The sequence below is a fragment of the Pelobates fuscus genome, chromosome 2 (genome assembly GCF_036172605.1).
Source record: "Pelobates fuscus isolate aPelFus1 chromosome 2, aPelFus1.pri, whole genome shotgun sequence".
Classification (NCBI taxonomy): Eukaryota; Metazoa; Chordata; class Amphibia; order Anura; family Pelobatidae; genus Pelobates; species Pelobates fuscus.
Genome location: NC_086318.1, coordinates 287,292,084 through 287,313,870, shown reverse-complemented (window position 1 = coordinate 287,313,870; position 21,787 = coordinate 287,292,084). Strand labels below are relative to the sequence as shown.

Sequence of the window (21,787 nt, the reverse complement as noted above, 5' to 3'; positions counted from 1 at the left end):
ATCATAATGCAAAAAAGAAATAAACAAAAGCTTACGGCACCTGAGGTTCCTAGTTGGTCTCCCATAGGGAAAAACGTGGTCTGATTATGACATCATAATGCAAAAAAGAAATAAACAAAAGCTTACGGCACCTGAGGTTCCTAGTTGGTCTCCCATACAAGTACTAACCAGGCCAGAGTCTGGATGGCTTCCGAGACCTGACGAGATCAGGCATTTTCAGACTGGTATGGCCGTAAGTGAAACTAAGAGAATGCGATCTCACTAATGTTGGTAGAATATCAAACTCTGGTTGCGACAAAAGACAAGACGCTTCTGGATAGGGAAAAAAGTGGTCTGATTATGATATCATAATGCAAAAAAGAAATAAACAAAAGCTTACGGCACCTGAGGTTCCTAGTTGGTCTCCCATAGGGAAAAAAGTGGTCTGATTATGACATCATAATGCAAAAAAGAAATAAACAAAAGCTTACGGCACATGAGGTTCCTAGTTGGTCTCCCATACAAGTACTAACCAGGCCCGAGTCTGGATGGCTTCCGAGATCTGACGAGATCAGGCATTTTCAGACTGGTATGGCCGTAAGTGAAATTAAGAGAATGCGATCTGGCTAATGTTGGTAGAATATCAAACTCTGGTTGCGACAAAAGACAAGACGCTTCTGGATAGGGAAAAAAGTGGTCTGATTATGACATCATAATGCAAAAAAGAAATAAACAAAAGCTTACGGCACCTGAGGTTCTTAGTTGGTCTCCCATAGGGAAAAAAGTGGTCTGATTATGACATCATAATGCAAAAAAGAAATAAACAAAAGCTTACGGCACATGAGGTTCCTAGTTGGTCTCCCATACAAGTACTAACCAGGCCCGAGTCTGGATGGCTTCCGAGATCTGACGAGATCAGGCATTTTCAGACTGGTATGGCCGTAAGTGAAATTAAGAGAATGCGATCTCGCTAATGTTGGTAGAATATCAAACTCTGGTTGCGACAAAAGACAAGACGCTTCTGGATAGGGAAAAAAGTGGTCTGATTATGACATCATAATGCAAAAAAGAAATAAACAAAAGCTTACGGCACCTGAGGTTCCTAGTTGGTCTCCCATACAAGTACTAACCAGGCCCGAGTCTGGATGGCTACCGAGATCTGACGAGATCAGGCATTTTCAGACTGGTATGGCCGTAAGTGAAATTAAGAGAATGCGATCTCGCTAATGTTGGTAGAATATCAAACTCTGGTTGCGACAAAAGACAAGACGCTTCTGGATAGGGAAAAAAGTGGTCTGATTATGACATCATAATGCAAACAAGAAATAAACAAAAGCTTACGGCACCTGAGGTTCCTAGTTGGTCTCCCATAGGGAAAAAAGTGGTCTGATTATGACATCATAATGCAAAAAAGAAATAAACAAAAGCTTACGGCACCTGAGGTTCCTAGTTGGTCTCCCATACAAGTACTAACCAGGCCCGAGTCTGGATGGCTTTCGAGATCTGACAAGATCAGGCATTTTCAGACAGGTATGGCCGTAAGTGAAACTAAGAGAATGCGATCTCGCTAATGTTGGTAGAATATCAAACTCTGGTTGCGACAAAAGACAAGACGCTTCTGGATAGGGAAAAAAGTGGTCTGATTATGACATCATAATGCAAAAAAGAAATAAACAAAAGCTTACGGCACCTGAGGTTCCTAGTTGGTCTCCCATACAAGTACTAACCAGGCCCGAGTCTGGATGGCTTCCGAGATCTGACAAGATCAGGCATTTTCAGACTGGTATGGCCGTAAAGGAAATTAAGAGAATGCGATCTCGCTAATGTTGGTAGAATATCAAACTCTGGTTGCGACAAAAGACAAGACGCTTCTGGATAGGGAAAAAAGTGGTCTGATTATGACATCATAATGCAAAAAAGAAATAAACAAAAGCTTACGGCACCTGAGGTTCCTAGTTGGTCTCCCATAGGGAAAAAAGTGGTCTGATTATGACATCATAATGCAAAAAAGAAATAAACAAAAGCTTACGGCACCAGAGATTCCTAGTTGGTCTCCCATACAAGTACTAACCAGGCCCGAGTCTGGATGGCTTTCGAGATCTGACGAGATCTGGCATTTTCAGACTGGTATGGCCGTATTTGAAATTAAAAGAATGCGATCTCGCTAATGTTGGTAGAATATCAAACTCTGGTTGCGACAAAAGACAAGACGCTTCTGGATAGGGAAAAAAGTGGTCTGATTATGACATCATAATGCAAAAAAGAAATAAACAAAAGCTTTCGGCACCTGAGGTTCCTAGTTGGTCTCCCATACAAGTACTAACCAGACCCGAGTCTGGATGGCTTCCGAGATCTGACATTTTCAGACTGGTATGGCCGTAAATGAAATTAAGAGAATGCGATCTAGCTAATGTTGGTAGAATATCAAACTCTGGTTGCGACAAAAGACAAGACGCTTCTGGATAGGGAAAAAAGTGGTCTGATTATGACATCATAATGCAAAAAAGAAATAAACAAAAGCTTACGGCACCTGAGGTTCCTCGTTGGTCTCCCATACAAGTACTAACCAGGCCCGAGTCTGAATGGCTTCCGAGATCTAACGAGATCAGGCATTTTCAGACTGGTATGGCCGTAAGTAAAATTAAGAGAATGCGATCTCACTTATGTTGGTAGAATATCAAACTCTGGTTGCGACAAAAGACAAGACGCTTCTGGATAGGGAAAAAAGTGGTCTGATTATGACATCATAATGCAAAAAAGAAATAAACAAAAGCTTACGGCACCTGAGGTTCCTAGTTGGTCTCCCATAGGGAAAAAAGTGGTCTGATTATGACATCATAATGCAAAAAAGAAATAAACAAAAGCTTACGGCACCTGAGGTTCCTAGTTGGTCTCCCATACAAGTACTAACCAGGCCCGAGTCTGGATGGCGTCCGAGATCTGACGAGATCAGGCATTTTCAGACTGGTATGGCCGTAAGTGAAACTAAGAGAATGCGATCTCGCTAATGTTGGTAGAATATCAAACTCTGGTTGCGACAAAAGACAAGACGCTTCTGGATAGAGAAAAAAGTGGTCTGATTATGACATCATAATGCAAAAAAGAAATAAACAAAAGCTTACGGCACCTGAGGTTCCTAGTTGGTCTCCCATACAAGTACTAACCAGGTCCGAGTCTGGATGGCTTCCGAGATCAGGCATTTTCAGACTGGTATGGCCGTAAGTGAAATTAAGAGAATGCGATATCGCTAATGTTGGTAGAATAGCAAACTCTGGTTGCGACAAAAGACAAGACGCTTCTGGATAGGGAAAAAAGTGGTCTGATTATGACATCATAATGCAAAAAAGAAATAAACAAAAGCTTACGGCACCTGAGGTTCCTAGTTGGTCTCCCATGCAAGTACTAACCAGGCCCGAGTCTGGATGGCTTCCGAGATCAGGCATTTTCAGACTGGTATGGCCGTAAGTGAAATTAAGAGAATGCGATATCGCTAATGTTGGTAGAATATCAAACTCTGGTTGCGACAAAAGACAAGACACTTCTGGATAGGGAAAAAAGTGGTCTGATTATGACATCAGAATGCAAAAAAGAAATAAACAAAAGCTTACGGCACCTGAGTTTCCTAGTTGGTCTCCCATACAAGTACTAACCAGGCCCGAGTCTGGATGGCTTCCGAGATCTGGCATTTTCAGACTGGTATGGCCGTAAGTGAAATTAAGAGAATGCGATATCGCTAATGTTGGTAGAATATCAAACTCTGGTTGCGACAAAAGACAAGACGCTTCTGGATAGGGAAAAAAGTGGTCTGATTATGACATCATAATGCAAAAAAGAAATAAACAAAAGCTTACGGCACCTGAGGTTCCTAGTTGGTCTCCCATACAAGTACTAACCAGGCGCGAGTCTGGATGGCTTTCGAGATCTGACAAGATCAGGCATTTTCAGACTGGTATGGCCTTAATTGAAATTAAGAGAATGCGTTCTCGCTAATGTTGGTAGAATATCAAACTCTGGTTGCGACAAAAGACAAGACGCTTCTGGATAGGGAAAAAAGTGGTCTGATTATGACATCATAATGCAAAAAAGAAATAAACAAAAGCTTACGGCACCTGAGGTTCCTAGTTGGCCTCCCATAGGGAAAAAAGTGGTCTGATTATGACATCATAATGCAAAAAAGAAATAAACAAAAGCTTACGGCACCTGAGGTTCCTAGTTGGTCTCCCATACAAGTACTAACCATGCCTGAGTCTGGATAGCTTCCGAGATCTGACGAGATCAGGCATTTTCAGACTGGTATGGCCGTAAGTGAAATTAAGAGAATGCGATCTCGCTAATGTTGGTAGAATATCAAACTCTGGTTGCGACAAAAGACAAGACGCTTCTGGATAGGGAAAAAAGTGGTCTGATTATGACATCATAATGCAAAAAAGAAATAAACAAAAGCTTACGGCACCTGAGGTTCCTAGTTGGTCTCCCATAGGGAAAAAAGTGGTCTGATTATGACATCATAATGCAAAAAAGAAATAAACAAAAGCTTACAGCACCTGAGGTTCCTAGTTGGTCTCCCATACAAGTACTAACCAGGCCGAAGTCTGGATGGCTTCCGAGATCTGACGAGATCAGGCATTTTCAGACTGGTATGTCCGTAAGTGAAAGTAAGAGAATGCGATCTCGCTAATGTTGGTAGAATATCAAACTCTGGTTGCGACAAAAGACAAGACGCTTCTGGATAGGGAAAAAAGTGGTCTGATTATGACATCATAATGCAAAAAAGAAATAAACAAAAGCTTACGGCACCTGAGGTTCCTAGTTGGTCTCCCATAGGGAAAAACGTGGTCTGATTATGACATCATAATGCAAAAAAGAAATAAACAAAAGCTTACGGCACCTGAGGTTCCTAGTTGGTCTCCCATACAAGTACTAACCAGGCCAGAGTCTGGATGGCTTCCGAGACCTGACGAGATCAGGCATTTTCAGACTGGTATGGCCGTAAGTGAAACTAAGAGAATGCGATCTCACTAATGTTGGTAGAATATCAAACTCTGGTTGCGACAAAAGACAAGACGCTTCTGGATAGGGAAAAAAGTGGTCTGATTATGATATCATAATGCAAAAAAGAAATAAACAAAAGCTTACGGCACCTGAGGTTCCTAGTTGGTCTCCCATAGGGAAAAAAGTGGTCTGATTATGACATCATAATGCAAAAAAGAAATAAACAAAAGCTTACGGCACCTGAGGTTCCTAGTTGGTCTCCCATACAAGTACTAACCAGGCCCGAGTCTGGATGGCTTCCGAGATCTGACGAGATCAGGCATTTTCAGACTGGTATGGCCGTAAGTGAAACTAAGAGAATGCGATCTCGCTAATGTTGGTAGAATATAAAACTCTGGTTGCGACAAAAGACAAGACGCTTCTGGATAGGGAAAAAAGTGGTCTGATTATGACATCATAATGCAAAAAAGAAATAAACAAAAGCTTATGGCACCTGAGGTTCCTAGTTGGTCTCCCATACAAGTACTAACCAGGCCCGAGGCTGGATGGCTTCCGAGATCTGATGAGATCAGGCATTTTCAGACTGGTATGGCCGTAAGTGAAATTAAGAGAATGCGATCTCGCTAATGTTGGTAGAATATCAAACTCTGGTTGCGACAAAAGACAAGACGCTTCTGGATAGGGAAAAAAGTGGTCTGATTATGACATCATAATGCAAAAAAGAAATAAACAAAAGCTTACGGCACCTGAGGTTCCTAGTTGGTCTCCCATACAAGTACTAACCAGGCCCGAGTCTGGATGGCTTCCGAGATCTGACAAGATCAGGCATTTTCAGACTGGTATGGCCGTAAGTGAAATTAAGAGAATGCGATCTCGCTAATGTTGGTAGAATATCAAACTCTGGTTGCGACAAAAGACAAGACGCTTCTGGATAGGGAAAAAAGTGGTCTGATTATGACATCATAATGCAAAAAAGAAATAAACAAAAGCTTACGGCACCTGAGGTTCCTAGTTGGTCTCCCATACAAGTACTAACCAAGCCCGAGTCTGGATGGCTTCCGAGATCTGACGAGATCAGGCATTTTCAGACTGGTATGGCCGTAAGGAAAATTAAGAGAAATTAAGAGAATGTGATCTCACTAATGTTGGTAGAATATCAAACTCTGGTTGCGACAAAAGACAAGACGCTTCTGGATAGGGAAAAAAGTGGTCTGATTATGACATCATAATGCAAAAAAGAAATAAACAAAAGCTTACGGCACCTGAGGTTCCTAGTTGGTCTCCCATACAAGTACTAACCAAGCCCGAGTCTGGATGGCTTCCGAGATCTGATGAGATCAGGCATTTTCAGACTGGTATAGCCATAAGTGAAATTAAGAGAATGCGATCTCGCTAATGTTGGTAGAATATCAAACTCTGGTTGCGACAAAAGACAAGACGCTTCTGGATAGGGAAAAAAGTGGTCTGATTATGACATCATAATGTAAAAAAGAAATAAACAAAAGCTTACGGCACCTGAGGTTCCTAGTTGGTCTCCCATAGGGAAAAAAGTGGTCTGATTATGACATCATAATGCAAAAAAGAAATAAACAAAAGCTTACGGCACCTGAGGTTCCTAGTTGGTCTCCCATACAAGTACTAACCAGGCCCAAGTCTGGATGGCGTCCGAGATCTGGCATTTTCAGACTGGTATGGCCGTAAGTGAAATTAAGAAAATGCGATCTCGCTAATGTTGGTAGAATATCAAACTCTGGTTGCGGCAAAAGACAAGACGCTTCTGGATAGGGAAAAAAGTGGTCTGATTATGACATCATAATGCAAAAAAGAAACAAACAAAAGCTTACGGCACCTGAGGTTCCTAGTTGGTCTCCCATACAAGTACTAACCAGGCCCAAGTCTGGATGGCTTCCGAGATCTGACGAGATCAGGCATTTTCAGACTGGTATGGCCGTAAGTGAAATTAAGAGAATGCGATCTCGCTAATGTTGGTAGAATATCAAACTCTGGTTGCGACAAAAGACAAGACGCTTCTGGATAGGGAAAAAAGTGGTCTGATTATGACATCATAATGCAAAAAAGAAATAAACAAAAGCTTACGGCACCTGAGGTTCCTAGTTGGTCTCCCATACAAGTACTAACCAAGCCCGAGTCTGGATGGCTTCCGAGATCTGACGAGATCAGGCATTTTCAGACTGGTATGGCCGTAAGGGAAATTAAGAGAATGTGATCTCACTAATGTTGGTAGAATATCAAACTCTGGTTGCGACAAAAGACAAGACGCTTCTGGATAGGGAAAAAAGTGGTCTGATTATGACATCATAATGCAAAAAAGAAATAAACAAAAGCTTACTGCACCTGAGGTTCCTAGTTGGTCTCCCATACAAGTACTAACCAGGCCCGAGTCTGGATGGCTTCCGAGATCTGATGAGATCAAGCATTTTCAGACTGGTATAGCCGTAAGTGAAATTAAGAGAATGCGATCTCGCTAATGTTGGTAGAATATCAAACTCTGGTTGCGACAAAAGACAAGACGCTTCTGGATAGGGAAAAAAGTGGTCTGATTATGACATCATAATGCAAAAAAGAAATAAACAAAAGCTTACGGCACCTGAGGTTCCTAGTTGGTCTCCCATAGGGAAAAAAGTGGTCTGATTATGACATCATAATGCAAAAAAGAAATAAACAAAAGCTTACGGCACCTGAGGTTCCTAGTTGGACTCCCATACAAGTACTAACCAGGCCCAAGTCTGGATGGCTTCCGAGATTTGACGAGATCAGGCATTTTCGGACTGGTATGGCCGTAAGTGAAATTAAGAGAATGTGATCTCGCTAATGTTGGTAGAATATGAAACTCTGGTTGCGACAAAAGACAAGACGCTTCTGGATAGGGAAAAAAGTGGTCTGATTATGACATCATAATGCAAAAAAGAAATAAACAAAAGCTTACGGCACCTGAGGTTCCTAGTTGGTCTCCCATAGGGAAAAAAGTGGTCTGATTATGACATCATAATGCAAAAAAGAAATAAACAAAAGCTTACGGCACCTGAGGTTCCTAGTTGGTCTCCCATACAAGTACTAACCAAGCCCGAGTCTGGATGGCTTCCGAGATCTGATGAGATCAGGCATTTTCAGACTGGTATAGCCATAAGTGAAATTAAGAGAATGCGATCTCGCTAATGTTGGTAGAATATCAAACTCTGGTTGCGACAAAAGACAAGACGCTTCTGGATAGGGAAAAAAGTGGTCTGATTATGACATCATAATGTAAAAAAGAAATAAACAAAAGCTTACGGCACCTGAGGTTCCTAGTTGGTCTCCCATAGGGAAAAAAGTGGTCTGATTATGACATCATAATGCAAAAAAGAAATAAACAAAAGCTTACGGCACCTGAGGTTCCTAGTTGGTCTCCCATACAAGTACTAACCAGGCCCAAGTCTGGATGGCGTCCGAGATCTGGCATTTTCAGACTGGTATGGCCGTAAGTGAAATTAAGAAAATGCGATCTCGCTAATGTTGGTAGAATATCAAACTCTGGTTGCGGCAAAAGACAAGACGCTTCTGGATAGGGAAAAAAGTGGTCTGATTATGACATCATAATGCAAAAAAGAAACAAACAAAAGCTTACGGCACCTGAGGTTCCTAGTTGGTCTCCCATACAAGTACTAACCAGGCCCAAGTCTGGATGGCTTCCGAGATCTGACGAGATCAGGCATTTTCAGACTGGTATGGCCGTAAGTGAAATTAAGAGAATGCGATCTCGCTAATGTTGGTAGAATATCAAACTCTGGTTGCGACAAAAGACAAGACGCTTCTGGATAGGGAAAAAAGTGGTCTGATTATGACATCATAATGCAAAAAAGAAATAAACAAAAGCTTACGGCACCTGAGGTTCCTAGTTGGTCTCCCATACAAGTACTAACCAAGCCCGAGTCTGGATGGCTTCCGAGATCTGACGAGATCAGGCATTTTCAGACTGGTATGGCCGTAAGGGAAATTAAGAGAATGTGATCTCACTAATGTTGGTAGAATATCAAACTCTGGTTGCGACAAAAGACAAGACGCTTCTGGATAGGGAAAAAAGTGGTCTGATTATGACATCATAATGCAAAAAAGAAATAAACAAAAGCTTACTGCACCTGAGGTTCCTAGTTGGTCTCCCATACAAGTACTAACCAGGCCCGAGTCTGGATGGCTTCCGAGATCTGATGAGATCAAGCATTTTCAGACTGGTATAGCCGTAAGTGAAATTAAGAGAATGCGATCTCGCTAATGTTGGTAGAATATCAAACTCTGGTTGCGACAAAAGACAAGACGCTTCTGGATAGGGAAAAAAGTGGTCTGATTATGACATCATAATGCAAAAAAGAAATAAACAAAAGCTTACGGCACCTGAGGTTCCTAGTTGGTCTCCCATAGGGAAAAAAGTGGTCTGATTATGACATCATAATGCAAAAAAGAAATAAACAAAAGCTTACGGCACCTGAGGTTCCTAGTTGGACTCCCATACAAGTACTAACCAGGACCAAGTCTGGATGGCTTCCGAGATTTGACGAGATCAGGCATTTTCGGACTGGTATGGCCGTAAGTGAAATTAAGAGAATGTGATCTCGCTAATGTTGGTAGAATATGAAACTCTGGTTGCGACAAAAGACAAGACGCTTCTGGATAGGGAAAAAAGTGGTCTGATTATGACATCATAATGCAAAAAAGAAATAAACAAAAGCTTACGGCACCTGAGGTTCCTAGTTGGTCTCCCATAGGGAAAAAAGTGGTCTGATTATGACATAATAATGCAAAAAAGAAATAAACAAAAGCTTACGGCACCTGAGGTTCCTAGTTGGTCTCCCATACAAGTACTAACCAGGCCCGAGTCTGGATGGCTTCCGAGATCTGACGAGATCAGGCATTTTCAGACTGGTATGGCAGTAAGTAAAATTAAGTGAATGCGATCTCGCTAATGTTGGTAGAATATCAAACTCTGGTTGCGACAAAAGACAAGACGCTTCTGGATAGGGAAAAAAGTGGTCTGATTATGACATCATAATGCAAAAAAGAAATAAACAAAAGCTTACGGCACCTGAGGTTCCTAGTTGGTCTCCCATACAAGTACTAACCAGGCCCGAGTCTGGATGGCTTCCGAGATTTGACGAGATCAGGCATTTTCAGATTGATATGGCCGTAAGTGAAATTAAGAGAATGCGATCTCGCTAATGTTGGTAGAATATCAAACTCTGGTTGCGACAAAAGACAAGACGCTTCTGGATAGGGAAAAAAATGGTCTGATTATGACATCATAATGCAAAAAAGAAATAAACAAAAGCTTACGGCACCTGAGGTTCCTAGTTGGTCTCCCATAGGGAAAAACGTGGTCTGATTATGACATCATAATGCAAAAAAGAAATAAACAAAAGCTTACGGCACCTGAGGTTCCTAGTTGGTCTCCCATACAAGTACTAACCAGGCCTGAGTCTGGATGGCTTCCGAGATTTGACGAGATCAGGCATTTTCAGACTGGTATGGCCGTAAGTGAAACTAAGAGAATGCGATCTCGCTAATGTTGGTAGAATATCAAACTCTGGTTGCGACAAAAGACAAGACGCTTCTGGATAGGGAAAAAAGTGGTCTGATTATGACATCATAATGCAAAAAAGAAATAAACAAAAGCTTACGGCACCTGAGGTTCCTAGTTGGTCTCCCATAGGGAAAAAAGTGGTCTGATTATGACATCATAATGCAAAAAATAAATAAACAAAAGCTTACGGCACCTGAGGTTCCTAGTTGGTCTCCCATACAAGTACTAACCAGGCCCGAGTCTGAATGGCTTCCGAGATCTAACGAGATCAGGCATTTTCAGACAGGTATGGCCGTAAGTGAAATTAAGAGAATGCGATCTCACTTATGTTGGTAGAATATCAAACTCTGGTTGCGACAAAAGACAAGACGCTTCTGGATAGGGAAAAAAGTGGTCTGATTATGACATCATAATGCAAAAAAGAAATAAACAAAAGCTTACGGCACCTGAGGTTCCTAGTTGGTCTCCCATAGGGAAAAAAGTGGTCTGATTATGACATCATAATGCAAAAAAGAAATAAACAAAAGCTTACGGCACCTGAGGTTCCTAGTTGGTCTCCCATACAAGTACTAACCAAGCCCGAGTCTGGATGGCTTCCGAGATCTGACGAGATCAGGCATTTTCAGACTGGTATGGCCGTAAGGGAAATTAAGAGAATGTGATCTCACTAATGTTGGTAGAATATCAAACTCTGGTTGCGACAAAAGACAAGACGCTTCTGGATAGGGAAAAAAGTGGTCTGATTATGACATCATAATGCAAAAAAGAAATAAACAAAAGCTTACTGCACCTGAGGTTCCTAGTTGGTCTCCCATACAAGTACTAACCAGGCCCGAGTCTGGATGGCTTCCGAGATCTGATGAGATCAAGCATTTTCAGACTGGTATAGCCGTAAGTGAAATTAAGAGAATGCGATCTCGCTAATGTTGGTAGAATATCAAACTCTGGTTGCGACAAAAGACAAGACGCTTCTGGATAGGGAAAAAAGTGGTCTGATTATGACATCATAATGCAAAAAAGAAATAAACAAAAGCTTACGGCACCTGAGGTTCCTAGTTGGTCTCCCATAGGGAAAAAAGTGGTCTGATTATGACATCATAATGCAAAAAAGAAATAAACAAAAGCTTACGGCACCTGAGGTTCCTAGTTGGTCTCCCATACAAGTACTAACCAGGCCCAAGTCTGGATGGCTTCCGAGATCTGACGAGATCAGGCATTTTCAGACTGGTATGGCCGTAAGTGAAATTAAGAGAATGTGATCTCGCTAATGTTGGTAGAATATGAAACTCTGGTTGCGACAAAAGACAAGACGCTTCTGGATAGGGAAAAAAGTGGTCTGATTATGACATCATAATGCAAAAAAGAAATAAACAAAAGCTTACGGCACCTGAGGTTCCTAGTTGGTCTCCCATAGGGAAAAAAGTGGTCTGATTATGACATCATAATGCAAAAAAGAAATAAACAAACGCTTACGGCACCTGAGGTTCCTAGTTGGTCTCCCATACAAGTACTAACCAGGCCCGAGTCTGGATGGCTTCCGAGATCTGACGAGATCAGGCATTTTCAGACTGGTATGGCAGTAAGTGAAATTAAGTGAATGCGATCTCGCTAATGTTGGTAGAATATCAAACTCTGGTTGCGACAAAAGACAAGACGCTTCTGGATAGGGAAAAAAGTGGTCTGATTATGACATCATAATGCAAAAAAGAAATAAACAAAAGCTTACGGCACCTGAGGTTCCTAGTTGGTCTCCCATACAAGTACTAACCAGGCCCGAGTCTGGATGGCTTCCGAGATTTGACGAGATCAGGCATTTTCAGACTGATATGGCCGTAAGTGAAATTAAGAGAATGCGATCTCGCTAATGTTGGTAGAATATCAAACTCTGGTTGCGACAAAAGACAAGACGCTTCTGGATAGGGAAAAAAATGGTCTGATTATGACATCATAATGCAAAAAAGAAATAAACAAAAGCTTACGGCACCTGAGGTTCCTAGTTGGTCTCCCATAGGGAAAAAAGTGGTCTGATTATGACATCATAATGCAAAAAAGAAATAAACAAAAGCTTACGGCACCTGAGGTTCCTAGTTGGTCTCCCATACAAGTACTAACCAGGCCCGAGTCTGGATGGCTTCCGAGATCTGACGAGATCTGGCATTTTCAGACTGGTATGGCAGTAAGTGAAATTAAGTGAATGCGATCTCGCTAATGTTGGTAGAATATCAAACTCTGGTTGCGACAAAAGACAAGACGCTTCTGGATAGGGAAAAAAGTGGTCTGATTATGACATCATAATGCAAAAAAGAAATAAACAAAAGCTTACGGCACCTGAGGTTCCTAGTTGGTCTCCCATACAAGTACTAACCAGGCCCGAGTCTGGATGGCTTCCGAGATTTGACGAGATCAGGCATTTTCAGACTGATATGGCCGTAAGTGAAATTAAGAGAATGCGATCTCGCTAATGTTGGTAGAATATCAAACTCTGGTTGCGACAAAAGACAAGACGCTTCTGGATAGGGAAAAAAATGGTCTGATTATGACATCATAATGCAAAAAAGAAATAAACAAAAGCTTACGGCACCTGAGGTTCCTAGTTGGTCTCCCATAGGGAAAAAAGTGGTCTGATTATGACATCATAATGCAAAAAAGAAATAAACAAAAGCTTACGGCACCTGAGGTTCCTAGTTGGTCTCCCATACAAGTACTAACCAGGCCCGAGTCTGGATGGCTTCCGAGATCTGGCATTTTCAGACTGGTATGGCCGTAAGTGAAATTAAGAGAATGCGATATCGCTAATGTTGGTAGAATATCAAACTCTGGTTGCGACAAAAGACAAGACGCTTCTGGATAGGGAAAAAAGTGGTCTGATTATGACATCATAATGCAAAAAAGAAATAAACAAAAGCTTACGGCACCTGAGGTTCCTAGTTGGTCTCCCATACAAGTACTAACCAGGCGCGAGTCTGGATGGCTTCCGAGATCTGACAAGATCAGGCATTTTCAGACTGGTATGGCCTTAAGTGAAATTAAGAGAATGCGTTCTCGCTAATGTTGGTAGAATATCGAACTCTGGTTGCGACAAAAGACAAGACGCTTCTGGATAGGGAAAAAAGTGGTCTGATTATGACATCATAATGCAAAAAAGAAATAAACAAAAGCTTACGGCACCTGAGGTTCCTAGTTGGCCTCCCATAGGGAAAAAAGTGGTCTGATTATGACATCATAATGCAAAAAAGAAATAAACAAAAGCTTACGGCACCTGAGGTTCCTAGTTGGTCTCCCATACAAGTACTAACCATGCCCGAGTCTAGATGGCTTCCGAGATCTGACGAGATCAGGCATTTTCAGACTGGTATGGCCGTAAGTGAAACTAAGAGAATGCGATCTCGCTAATGTTGGTAGAATATCAAACTCTGGTTGCGACAAAAGACAAGACGCTTCTGGATAGGGAAAAAAGTGGTCTGATTATGACATCATAATGCAAAAAAGAAATAAACAAAAGCTTACGGCACCTGAGGTTCCTAGTTGGTCTCCCATAGGGAAAAAAGTAGTCTGATTATGACATCATAATGCAAAAAAGAAATAAACAAAAGCTTAAGGCATCTGAGGTTCCTAGTTGGTCTCCCATACAAGTACTAACCAGGCCGAAGTCTGGATGGCTTCCGAGATCTGACGAGATCAGGCATTTTCAGACTGGTATGGCCGTAAGTGAAATTAAGAGAATGCGATCTCGCTAATGTTGGTAGAATATCAAACTCTGGTTGCGACAAAAGACAAGACGCTTCTGGATAGGGAAAAAAGTGGTCTGATTATGACATCATAATGCAAAAAAGAAATAAACAAAAGCTTACGGCACCTGAGGTTCCTAGTTGGTCTCCCATAGGGAAAAACGTGGTCTGATTATGACATCATAATGCAAAAAAGAAATAAACAAAAGCTTACGGCACCTGAGGTTCCTAGTTGGTCTCCCATACAAGTACTAACCAGGCCAGAGTCTGGATGGCTTCCGAGACCTGACGAGATCAGGCATTTTCAGACTGGTATGGCCGTAAGTGAAACTAAGAGAATGCGATCTCGCTAATGTTGGTAGAATATCAAACTCTGGTTGCGACAAAAGACAAGACGCTTCTGGATAGGGAAAAAAGTGGTCTGATTATGATATCATAATGCAAAAAAGAAATAAACAAAAGCTTACGGCACCTGAGGTTCCTAGTTGGTCTCCCATAGGGAAAAAAGTGGTCTGATTATGACATCATAATGCAAAAAAGAAATAAACAAAAGCTTACGGCACCTGAGGTTCCTAGTTGGTCTCCCATACAAGTACTAACCAGGCCCGAGTCTGGATGGCTTCCGAGATCTGACGAGATCCGGCATTTTCAGACTGGTATGGCCGTAAGTGAAACTAAGTGAATGCGATCTCGCTAATGTTGGTAGAATATCAAACTCTGGTTGCGACAAAAGACAAGACGCTTCTGGATAGGGAAAAAAGTGGTCTGATTATGACATCATAATGCAAAAAAGAAATAAACAAAAGCTTACGGCACCTGAGGTTCCTAGTTGGTCTCCCATAGGGAAAAAAGTGGTCTGATTATGATATCATAATGCAAAAAAGAAATAAACAAAAGCTTACGGCACCTGAGGTTCCTAGTTGGTCTCCCATACAAGTACTAACCAGGCCTGAGTCTGGATGGCTTCCGAGATCTGACGAGATCAGGCATTTTCAGACTGGTATGGCCGCAAGTGAAATTAAGAGAATGCGATCTCGCTAATGTTGGTAGAATATCAAACTTTGGTTGCGACAAAAGACAAGACGCTTCTGGATAGGGAAAAAAGTGGTCTGATTATGACATCATAATGCAAAAAAGAAATAAACAAAAGCTTACGGCACCTGAGGGTCCTAGTTGGTCTCCCATACAAGTACTAACCAGGCCCGAGTCTGGATGGCTTCCGAGATTTGACGAGATCAGGCATTTGCAGACTGGTATAGCAGTAAGTGAAGTTAAGAGAATGCGATCTCGCTAATGTTGGTAGAATATCAAACTCTGGTTGCGACAAAAGACAAGACGCTTCTGGATAGGGAAAAAAGTGGTCTGATTATGACATCATAATGCAAAAAAGAAATAAACAAAAGCTTACGGCACCTGAGGTTCCTAGTTGGTCTCCCATAGGGAAAAAAGTGGTCTGATTATGATATCATAATGCAAAAAAGAAATAAACAAAAGCTTACGGCACCTGAGGTTCCTAGTTGGTCTCCCATACAAGTACTAACCAGGCCCGAGTCTGGATGGCTTCCGAGATCTGACGAGATCAGACATTTTCAGACTGGTATGGCCGTAAGTGAAATTAAGAGAATGCGATCTCGCTAATGTTGGTAGAATATCAAACTTTGGTTGCGACAAAAGACAAGACGCTTCTGGATAGGGAAAAAAGTGGTCTGATTATGACATCATAATGCAAAAAAGAAATAAACAAAAGCTTACGGCACCTGAGGGTCCTAGTTGGTCTCCCATACAAGTACTAACCAGGCCCGAGTCTGGATGGCTTCCGAGATTTGACGAGATCAGGCATTTTCAGACTGGTATAGCAGTAAGTGAAGTTAAGAGAATGCGATCTCGCTAATGTTGGTAGAATATCAAACTCTGGTTGCGACAAAAGACAAGACGCTTCTGGATAGGGAAAAAAGTGGTCTGATTATGACATCATAATGCAAAAAAGAAATAAACAAAAGCTTACGGCACCTGAGGTTCCTAGTTGGTCTCCCATACAAGTACTAACCAGGCCCAAGTCTGGATGGCTTCCAAGATCTGACGAGATCAGGAATTTTCAGACTGGTATGGCCGTAAGTGAAATTAAGAGAATGCGATCTCGTTAATGTTGGTAGAATATCAAACTCTGGTTGCGACAAAAGACAAGATGCTTCTGGATAGGGAAAAAAGTGGTCTGATTATGACATCATAATGCAAAAAAGAAATAAACAAAAGCTTACGGCACCTGAGGTTCCTAGTTGGTCTCCCATACAAGTACTAACCAGGCCCGAGTCTGGATGGTTTCCGAGATCTGACGAGATCAGGCATTTTCAGACTGCTATGGCCGTAAGTGAAATTAAGAGAATGCGATCTCGCTAATGTTGGTAGAATATCAAACTCTGGTTGCAACAAAAGACAAGACGCTTCTGGATAGGGAAAAAAGTGGTCTGATTATGACATCATAATGCAAAAAATAAATAAACAAAAGCTTACGGCACCTGAGGTTCCTAGTTGGTCTCCCATACAAGTACTAACCAGGCCCGAGTCTGGATGGCTTCCGAGATCTGACATTTTCAGACTGGTATGGCCGTAAGTGAAATTAAGAGAATGCGATCTCGCTAATGTTGGTAGAATATAAAACTCTGGTTGCGACAAAAGACAAGACGCTTCTGGATAGGGAAAAAAGTGGTCTGATTATGACATCATAATGCAAAAAAGAAATAAACAAAAGCTTACGGCACCTGAGGTTCCTAGTTGGTCTCCCATAGGGAAAAAAGTGGTCTGATTATGACATCATAATGCAAAAAAGAAATAAACAAAAGCTTACGGCACCTGAGGTTCCTAGTTGGTCTCCCATACAAGTACTAACCAGGCCCAAGTCTGGATGGCTTCCGAGATCTGACGAGATCAGGCATTTTCAGACTGGTATGGCCGTAAATGAAACTAAGAGAATGCGATCTCGCTAATGTTGGTAGAATATCAAACTCTGGTTGCGACAAAAGACAAGACGCTTCTGGATAGGGAAAAAAGTGGTCTGATTATGACATCATAATGCAAAAAAGAAATAAACAAAAGCTTACGGCACCTGAGGTTCCTAGTTGGTCTCCCATAGGGAAAAAAGTGGTCTGATTATGACATCATAATGCAAAAAAAAATTAAACAAAAGCTTACGGCACCTGAGGTTCCTAGTTGGTCTCCCATACAAGTACTAACCAGGCCCAAGTCTGGATGGCTTCCGAGATCTGACGAGATCAGGCATTTTCAGACTGGTATGGCCGTAAGTGAAATTAAGTGAATGCGATCTCGCTAATGTTGGTAGAATATCAAACTCTGGTTGCGACAAAAGACAAGACGCTTCTGGATAGGGAAAAAAGTGGTCTGATTATGACATCATAATGCAAAAAAGAAATAAACAAAAGCTTACGGCACCTGAGGTTCCTAGTTGGTCTCCCATAGGGAAAAAAGTGGTCTGATTATGACATCATAATGCAAAAAAGAAATAAACAAAAGCTTACGGCACCTGAGGTTCCTAGTTGGTCTCCCATACAAGTACTAACCAGGCCCAAGTCTGGATGGCTTCCAAGATCTGACGAGATCAGGAATTTTCAGACTGGTATGGCCATAAGTGAAATTAAGAGAATGCGATCTCGTTAATGTTGGTAGAATATCAAACTCTGGTTGCGACAAAAGACAAGATGCTTCTGGATAGGGAAAAAAGTGGTCTGATTATGACATCATAATGCAAAAAAGAAATAAACAAAAGCTTACGGCACCTGAGGTTCCTAGTTGGTCTCCCATACAAGTACTAACCAGGCCCGAGTCTGGATGGCTTCCGAGATCTGACGAGATCAGGCATTTTCAGACTGCTATGGCCGTAAGTGAAATTAAGAGAATGCGATCTCGCTAATGTTGGTAGAATATCAAACTCTGGTTGCGACAAAAGACAAGACGCTTCTGGATAGGGAAAAAAGTGGTCTGATTATGACATCATAATGCAAAAAAGAAATAAACAAAAGCTTACGGCACCTGAGGTTCCTAGTTGGTCTCCCATACAAGTACTAACCAGGCCCGAGTCTGGATGGCTTCCGAGATCTGACATTTTCAGACTGGTATGGCCGTAAGTGAAATTAAGAGAATGCGATCTCGCTAATGTTGGTAGAATATAAAACTCTGGTTGCGACAAAAGACAAGACGCTTCTGGATAAGGAAAAAAGTGGTCTGATTATGACATCATAATGCAAAAAAGAAATAAACAAAAGCTTACGGCACCTGAGGTTCCTAGTTGGTCTCCCATAGGGAAAAAAGTGGTCTGATTATGACATCATAATGCAAAAAAGAAATAAACAAAAGCTTACGGCACCTGAGGGTCCTAGTTGGTCTCCCATACAAGTACTAACCAGGCCCAAGTCTGGATGGCTTCCGAGATCTGACGAGATCAGGCATTTTCAGACTGGTATTGCTGTAAGTGAAACTAAGAGAATGCGATCTCGCTAATGTTGGTAGAATATCAAACTCTGGTTGCGACAAAAGACAAGACGCTTCTGGATAGGGAAAAAAGTGGTCTGATTATGACATCATAATGCAAAAAAGAAATAAACAAAAGCTTACGGCACCTGAGGTTCCTAGTTGGTCTCCCATAGGGAAAAAAGTGGTCTGATTATGACATCATAATGCAAAAAAGAAATAAACAAAAGCTTACGGCACCTGAGGTTCCTAGTTGGTCTCCCATACAAGTACTAACCAGGCCCAAGTCTGGATGGCTTACGAGATCTGACGAGATCAGGCATTTTCAGACTGGTATGGCCGTAAGTGAAACTAAGAGAATGCGATCTCGCTAATGTTGGTAGAATATCAAACTCTGGTTGCGACAAAAGACAAGACGCTTCTGGATAGGGAAAAAAGTGGTCTGATTATGACATCATAATGCAAAAAAGAAATAAACAAAAGCTTACGGCACCTGAGGTTCCTAGTTGGTCTCCCATACAAGTACTAACCAGGCCCGAGTCTGGATGGCTTCCGAGATCTGACGAGATCAGGCATTTTCAGACTGGTATGGCCGTAAGTGAAATTAAGTGAATGCGATCTCGCTAATGTTGGTAGAATATCAAACTCTGGTTGCGACAAAAGACAAGACGCTTCTGGATAGGGAAAAAAGTGGTCTGATTATGACATTATAATGCAAAAAAGAAATAAACAAAAGCTTACGGCACCTGAGGTTCCTAGTTGGTCTCCCATAGGGAAAAAAGTGGTCTGATTATGACATCATAATGCAAAAAAGAAATAAACAAAAGCTTACGGCACCTGAGGTTCCTAGTTGGTCTCCCATACAAGTACTAAGCAGGCCCGAGTCTGGATGGCTTTCCGAGATCTGACGAGATCAGGCATTTTCAGACTGGTATGGCCGTAAGTGAAATTAAGTGAATGCGATCTCGCTAATGTTGGTAGAATATCAAACTCTGGTTGCGACAAAAGACAAGACGCTTCTGGATAGGGAAAAAAGTGGTCTGATTATGACATCATAATGCAAAAAAGAAATAAACAAAAGCTTACGGCACCTGAGGTTCCTAGTTGGTCTCCCATAGGGAAAAAAGTGGTCTGATTATGACATCATAATGCAAAAAATAAATAAACAAAAGCTTACGGCACCTGAGGTTCCTAGTTGGTCTCCCATACAAGTACTAACCAGGCCCGAGTCTGGATGGCTTCCGAGATCTGGCATTTTCAGACTGGTATGGCCGTAATTGAAACTAACAGAATGCGATCTCGCTAATGTTGGTAGAATATCAAACTCTGGTTGCGACAAAAGACAAGACGCTTCTGGATAGGGAAAAAAGTGGTCTGATTATGACATCATAATGCAAAAAAGAAATAAACAAAAGCTTACGGCACCTGAGGTTCCTAGTTGGTCTCCCATAGGGAAAAAAGTCGTCTGATTATGATATCATAATGCAAAAAAGAAATAAACAAAAGCTTACGGCACCTGAGGTTCCTAGTTGGTCTCCCATACAAATACTAACCAGGCCCGAGTCTGGATGGCTTCCGAGATCTGACATTTTCAGACTGGTATGGCCGTAAGTGAAATTAAGAGAATGCGATCTCGCTAATGTTGGTAGAATATAAAACTCTGGTTGCGACAAAAGACAAGACGCTTCTGGATAGTGAAAAAAGTGGTCTGATTATGACATCATAATGCAAAAAAGAAATAAACAAAAGCTTACGGCACCTGAGGTTCCTAGTTGGTCTCCCATAGGGAAAAAAGTGGTCTGATTATGACATCATAATGCAAAAAAGAAATAAACAAAAGCTTACGGCACCTGAGGTTCCTAGTTGGTCTCCCATACAAGTACTAACCAGGCCCAAGTCTGGATGGCTTCCGAGATCTGACGAGATCAGGCATTTTCAGACTGGTATGGCCGTAAGTGAAACTAAGAGAATGCGATCTCGCTAATGTTGGTAGAATATCAAACTCTGGTTGCGACAAAAGACAAGACGCTTCTGGATAGGGAAAAAAGTGGTCTGATTATGACATCATAATGCAAAAAAGAAATAAACAAAAGCTTACGGCACCTGAGGTTCCTAGTTGGTCTCCCATAGGGAAAAAAGTGGTCTGATTATGACATCATAATGCAAAAAAGAAATAAACAAAAGCTTACGGCACCTGAGGTTCCTAGTTGGTCTCCCATACAAGTACTAACCAGGCCCAAGTCTGGATGGCTTACGAGATCTGACGAGATCAGGCATTTTCAGACTGGTATGGCCGTAAGTGAAACTAAGAGAATGCGATCTCGCTAATGTTGGTAGAATATCAAACTCTGGTTGCGACAAAAGACAAGACGCTTCTGGATAGGGAAAAAAGTGGTCTGATTATGACATCATAATGCAAAAAAGAAATAAACAAAAGCTTACGGCACCTGAGGTTCCTAGTTGGTCTCCCATACAAGTACTAACCAGGCCCGAGTCTGGATGGCTTCCGAGATCTGACGAGATCAGGCATTTTCAGACTGGTATGGCCGTAAGTGAAATTAAGTGAAATTAAGTGAAATTAAGTGAAATTAAGTGAAATTAAGTGAAATTAAGTGAAATTAAGTGAAATTAAGTGAATGCGATCTCGCTAATGTTGGTAGAATATCAAACTCTGGTTGCGACAAAAGACAAGACGCTTCTGGATAGGGAAAAAAGTGGTCTGATTATGACATCATAATGCAAAAAAGAAATAAACAAAAGCTTACGGCACCTGAGGTTCCTAGTTGGTCTCCCATAGGGAAAAAAGTGGTCTGATTATGACATCATAATGCAAAAAAGAAATAAACAAAAGCTTACGGCACCTGAGGTTCCTAGTTGGTCTCCCATACAAGTACTAACCAGGCCCGAGTCTGGATGGCTTCCGAGATCTGACAAGATCAGGCATTTTCAGACTGGTATGGCCGTAAGTGAAATTAAGTGAATGCGATCTCGCTAATGTTGGTAGAATATCAAACTCTGGTTGCGACAAAAGACA

The 21,787-nt window shown here is 41.6% G+C and overlaps 59 pseudogenes; all 59 read right to left on the bottom strand.

Moving 5' to 3' along the window:
* Positions 1-119: 119 nt before the first annotated feature.
* On the bottom strand, positions 120-238 carry LOC134587776 (5S ribosomal RNA; annotated as a pseudogene).
* A 225-nt stretch (positions 239-463) lies between these two features.
* LOC134596974 (5S ribosomal RNA) lies at positions 464-582 on the bottom strand (annotated as a pseudogene).
* Positions 583-807: 225 nt separating this feature from the next.
* Positions 808-926, bottom strand: LOC134596972 (5S ribosomal RNA; annotated as a pseudogene).
* A 134-nt stretch (positions 927-1,060) lies between these two features.
* LOC134595108 (5S ribosomal RNA) lies at positions 1,061-1,179 on the bottom strand (annotated as a pseudogene).
* Positions 1,180-1,404: 225 nt separating this feature from the next.
* On the bottom strand, positions 1,405-1,523 carry LOC134598435 (5S ribosomal RNA; annotated as a pseudogene).
* A 134-nt stretch (positions 1,524-1,657) lies between these two features.
* On the bottom strand, positions 1,658-1,776 carry LOC134597835 (5S ribosomal RNA; annotated as a pseudogene).
* A 225-nt stretch (positions 1,777-2,001) lies between these two features.
* Positions 2,002-2,120, bottom strand: LOC134588503 (5S ribosomal RNA; annotated as a pseudogene).
* Positions 2,121-2,497: 377 nt separating this feature from the next.
* Positions 2,498-2,616, bottom strand: LOC134596238 (5S ribosomal RNA; annotated as a pseudogene).
* A 225-nt stretch (positions 2,617-2,841) lies between these two features.
* On the bottom strand, positions 2,842-2,960 carry LOC134595588 (5S ribosomal RNA; annotated as a pseudogene).
* Positions 2,961-3,337: 377 nt separating this feature from the next.
* Positions 3,338-3,446, bottom strand: LOC134589316 (5S ribosomal RNA; annotated as a pseudogene).
* A 721-nt stretch (positions 3,447-4,167) lies between these two features.
* Positions 4,168-4,286, bottom strand: LOC134597936 (5S ribosomal RNA; annotated as a pseudogene).
* A 225-nt stretch (positions 4,287-4,511) lies between these two features.
* Positions 4,512-4,630, bottom strand: LOC134588489 (5S ribosomal RNA; annotated as a pseudogene).
* A 225-nt stretch (positions 4,631-4,855) lies between these two features.
* LOC134587775 (5S ribosomal RNA) lies at positions 4,856-4,974 on the bottom strand (annotated as a pseudogene).
* Positions 4,975-5,199: 225 nt separating this feature from the next.
* LOC134593101 (5S ribosomal RNA) lies at positions 5,200-5,318 on the bottom strand (annotated as a pseudogene).
* A 134-nt stretch (positions 5,319-5,452) lies between these two features.
* Positions 5,453-5,571, bottom strand: LOC134597394 (5S ribosomal RNA; annotated as a pseudogene).
* Positions 5,572-5,705: 134 nt separating this feature from the next.
* Positions 5,706-5,824, bottom strand: LOC134596443 (5S ribosomal RNA; annotated as a pseudogene).
* Positions 5,825-5,958: 134 nt separating this feature from the next.
* On the bottom strand, positions 5,959-6,077 carry LOC134596006 (5S ribosomal RNA; annotated as a pseudogene).
* Positions 6,078-6,221: 144 nt separating this feature from the next.
* Positions 6,222-6,340, bottom strand: LOC134596552 (5S ribosomal RNA; annotated as a pseudogene).
* Positions 6,341-6,808: 468 nt separating this feature from the next.
* Positions 6,809-6,927, bottom strand: LOC134598168 (5S ribosomal RNA; annotated as a pseudogene).
* A 134-nt stretch (positions 6,928-7,061) lies between these two features.
* On the bottom strand, positions 7,062-7,180 carry LOC134596005 (5S ribosomal RNA; annotated as a pseudogene).
* A 134-nt stretch (positions 7,181-7,314) lies between these two features.
* Positions 7,315-7,433, bottom strand: LOC134598212 (5S ribosomal RNA; annotated as a pseudogene).
* Positions 7,434-7,658: 225 nt separating this feature from the next.
* LOC134588259 (5S ribosomal RNA) lies at positions 7,659-7,777 on the bottom strand (annotated as a pseudogene).
* A 225-nt stretch (positions 7,778-8,002) lies between these two features.
* Positions 8,003-8,121, bottom strand: LOC134596551 (5S ribosomal RNA; annotated as a pseudogene).
* Positions 8,122-8,589: 468 nt separating this feature from the next.
* On the bottom strand, positions 8,590-8,708 carry LOC134598156 (5S ribosomal RNA; annotated as a pseudogene).
* Positions 8,709-8,842: 134 nt separating this feature from the next.
* LOC134596004 (5S ribosomal RNA) lies at positions 8,843-8,961 on the bottom strand (annotated as a pseudogene).
* Positions 8,962-9,095: 134 nt separating this feature from the next.
* Positions 9,096-9,214, bottom strand: LOC134598211 (5S ribosomal RNA; annotated as a pseudogene).
* A 225-nt stretch (positions 9,215-9,439) lies between these two features.
* On the bottom strand, positions 9,440-9,558 carry LOC134589018 (5S ribosomal RNA; annotated as a pseudogene).
* Positions 9,559-9,783: 225 nt separating this feature from the next.
* On the bottom strand, positions 9,784-9,902 carry LOC134597163 (5S ribosomal RNA; annotated as a pseudogene).
* Positions 9,903-10,036: 134 nt separating this feature from the next.
* On the bottom strand, positions 10,037-10,155 carry LOC134588900 (5S ribosomal RNA; annotated as a pseudogene).
* A 225-nt stretch (positions 10,156-10,380) lies between these two features.
* Positions 10,381-10,499, bottom strand: LOC134588205 (5S ribosomal RNA; annotated as a pseudogene).
* Positions 10,500-10,724: 225 nt separating this feature from the next.
* On the bottom strand, positions 10,725-10,843 carry LOC134595017 (5S ribosomal RNA; annotated as a pseudogene).
* A 225-nt stretch (positions 10,844-11,068) lies between these two features.
* On the bottom strand, positions 11,069-11,187 carry LOC134596003 (5S ribosomal RNA; annotated as a pseudogene).
* Positions 11,188-11,321: 134 nt separating this feature from the next.
* On the bottom strand, positions 11,322-11,440 carry LOC134598210 (5S ribosomal RNA; annotated as a pseudogene).
* Positions 11,441-11,665: 225 nt separating this feature from the next.
* Positions 11,666-11,784, bottom strand: LOC134598143 (5S ribosomal RNA; annotated as a pseudogene).
* A 225-nt stretch (positions 11,785-12,009) lies between these two features.
* On the bottom strand, positions 12,010-12,128 carry LOC134597910 (5S ribosomal RNA; annotated as a pseudogene).
* A 134-nt stretch (positions 12,129-12,262) lies between these two features.
* LOC134598430 (5S ribosomal RNA) lies at positions 12,263-12,381 on the bottom strand (annotated as a pseudogene).
* Positions 12,382-12,606: 225 nt separating this feature from the next.
* On the bottom strand, positions 12,607-12,725 carry LOC134598056 (5S ribosomal RNA; annotated as a pseudogene).
* Positions 12,726-12,859: 134 nt separating this feature from the next.
* Positions 12,860-12,978, bottom strand: LOC134598429 (5S ribosomal RNA; annotated as a pseudogene).
* A 468-nt stretch (positions 12,979-13,446) lies between these two features.
* On the bottom strand, positions 13,447-13,565 carry LOC134589238 (5S ribosomal RNA; annotated as a pseudogene).
* Positions 13,566-13,790: 225 nt separating this feature from the next.
* On the bottom strand, positions 13,791-13,909 carry LOC134598187 (5S ribosomal RNA; annotated as a pseudogene).
* A 225-nt stretch (positions 13,910-14,134) lies between these two features.
* LOC134589239 (5S ribosomal RNA) lies at positions 14,135-14,253 on the bottom strand (annotated as a pseudogene).
* Positions 14,254-14,478: 225 nt separating this feature from the next.
* Positions 14,479-14,597, bottom strand: LOC134587773 (5S ribosomal RNA; annotated as a pseudogene).
* A 225-nt stretch (positions 14,598-14,822) lies between these two features.
* Positions 14,823-14,941, bottom strand: LOC134595391 (5S ribosomal RNA; annotated as a pseudogene).
* Positions 14,942-15,166: 225 nt separating this feature from the next.
* Positions 15,167-15,285, bottom strand: LOC134597605 (5S ribosomal RNA; annotated as a pseudogene).
* A 478-nt stretch (positions 15,286-15,763) lies between these two features.
* On the bottom strand, positions 15,764-15,882 carry LOC134595966 (5S ribosomal RNA; annotated as a pseudogene).
* A 387-nt stretch (positions 15,883-16,269) lies between these two features.
* On the bottom strand, positions 16,270-16,388 carry LOC134595400 (5S ribosomal RNA; annotated as a pseudogene).
* Positions 16,389-16,522: 134 nt separating this feature from the next.
* Positions 16,523-16,641, bottom strand: LOC134596982 (5S ribosomal RNA; annotated as a pseudogene).
* Positions 16,642-17,109: 468 nt separating this feature from the next.
* On the bottom strand, positions 17,110-17,228 carry LOC134594303 (5S ribosomal RNA; annotated as a pseudogene).
* A 225-nt stretch (positions 17,229-17,453) lies between these two features.
* Positions 17,454-17,572, bottom strand: LOC134598131 (5S ribosomal RNA; annotated as a pseudogene).
* Positions 17,573-17,797: 225 nt separating this feature from the next.
* LOC134596487 (5S ribosomal RNA) lies at positions 17,798-17,916 on the bottom strand (annotated as a pseudogene).
* Positions 17,917-18,050: 134 nt separating this feature from the next.
* Positions 18,051-18,169, bottom strand: LOC134597150 (5S ribosomal RNA; annotated as a pseudogene).
* A 468-nt stretch (positions 18,170-18,637) lies between these two features.
* LOC134588690 (5S ribosomal RNA) lies at positions 18,638-18,756 on the bottom strand (annotated as a pseudogene).
* Positions 18,757-18,981: 225 nt separating this feature from the next.
* LOC134596275 (5S ribosomal RNA) lies at positions 18,982-19,100 on the bottom strand (annotated as a pseudogene).
* Positions 19,101-19,234: 134 nt separating this feature from the next.
* Positions 19,235-19,353, bottom strand: LOC134593088 (5S ribosomal RNA; annotated as a pseudogene).
* Positions 19,354-19,578: 225 nt separating this feature from the next.
* LOC134597543 (5S ribosomal RNA) lies at positions 19,579-19,698 on the bottom strand (annotated as a pseudogene).
* Positions 19,699-20,591: 893 nt separating this feature from the next.
* LOC134598120 (5S ribosomal RNA) lies at positions 20,592-20,710 on the bottom strand (annotated as a pseudogene).
* A 225-nt stretch (positions 20,711-20,935) lies between these two features.
* On the bottom strand, positions 20,936-21,054 carry LOC134596274 (5S ribosomal RNA; annotated as a pseudogene).
* A 134-nt stretch (positions 21,055-21,188) lies between these two features.
* LOC134593077 (5S ribosomal RNA) lies at positions 21,189-21,307 on the bottom strand (annotated as a pseudogene).
* A 295-nt stretch (positions 21,308-21,602) lies between these two features.
* Positions 21,603-21,721, bottom strand: LOC134596442 (5S ribosomal RNA; annotated as a pseudogene).
* Between the last annotated feature and the right edge of the window lie 66 nt (positions 21,722-21,787).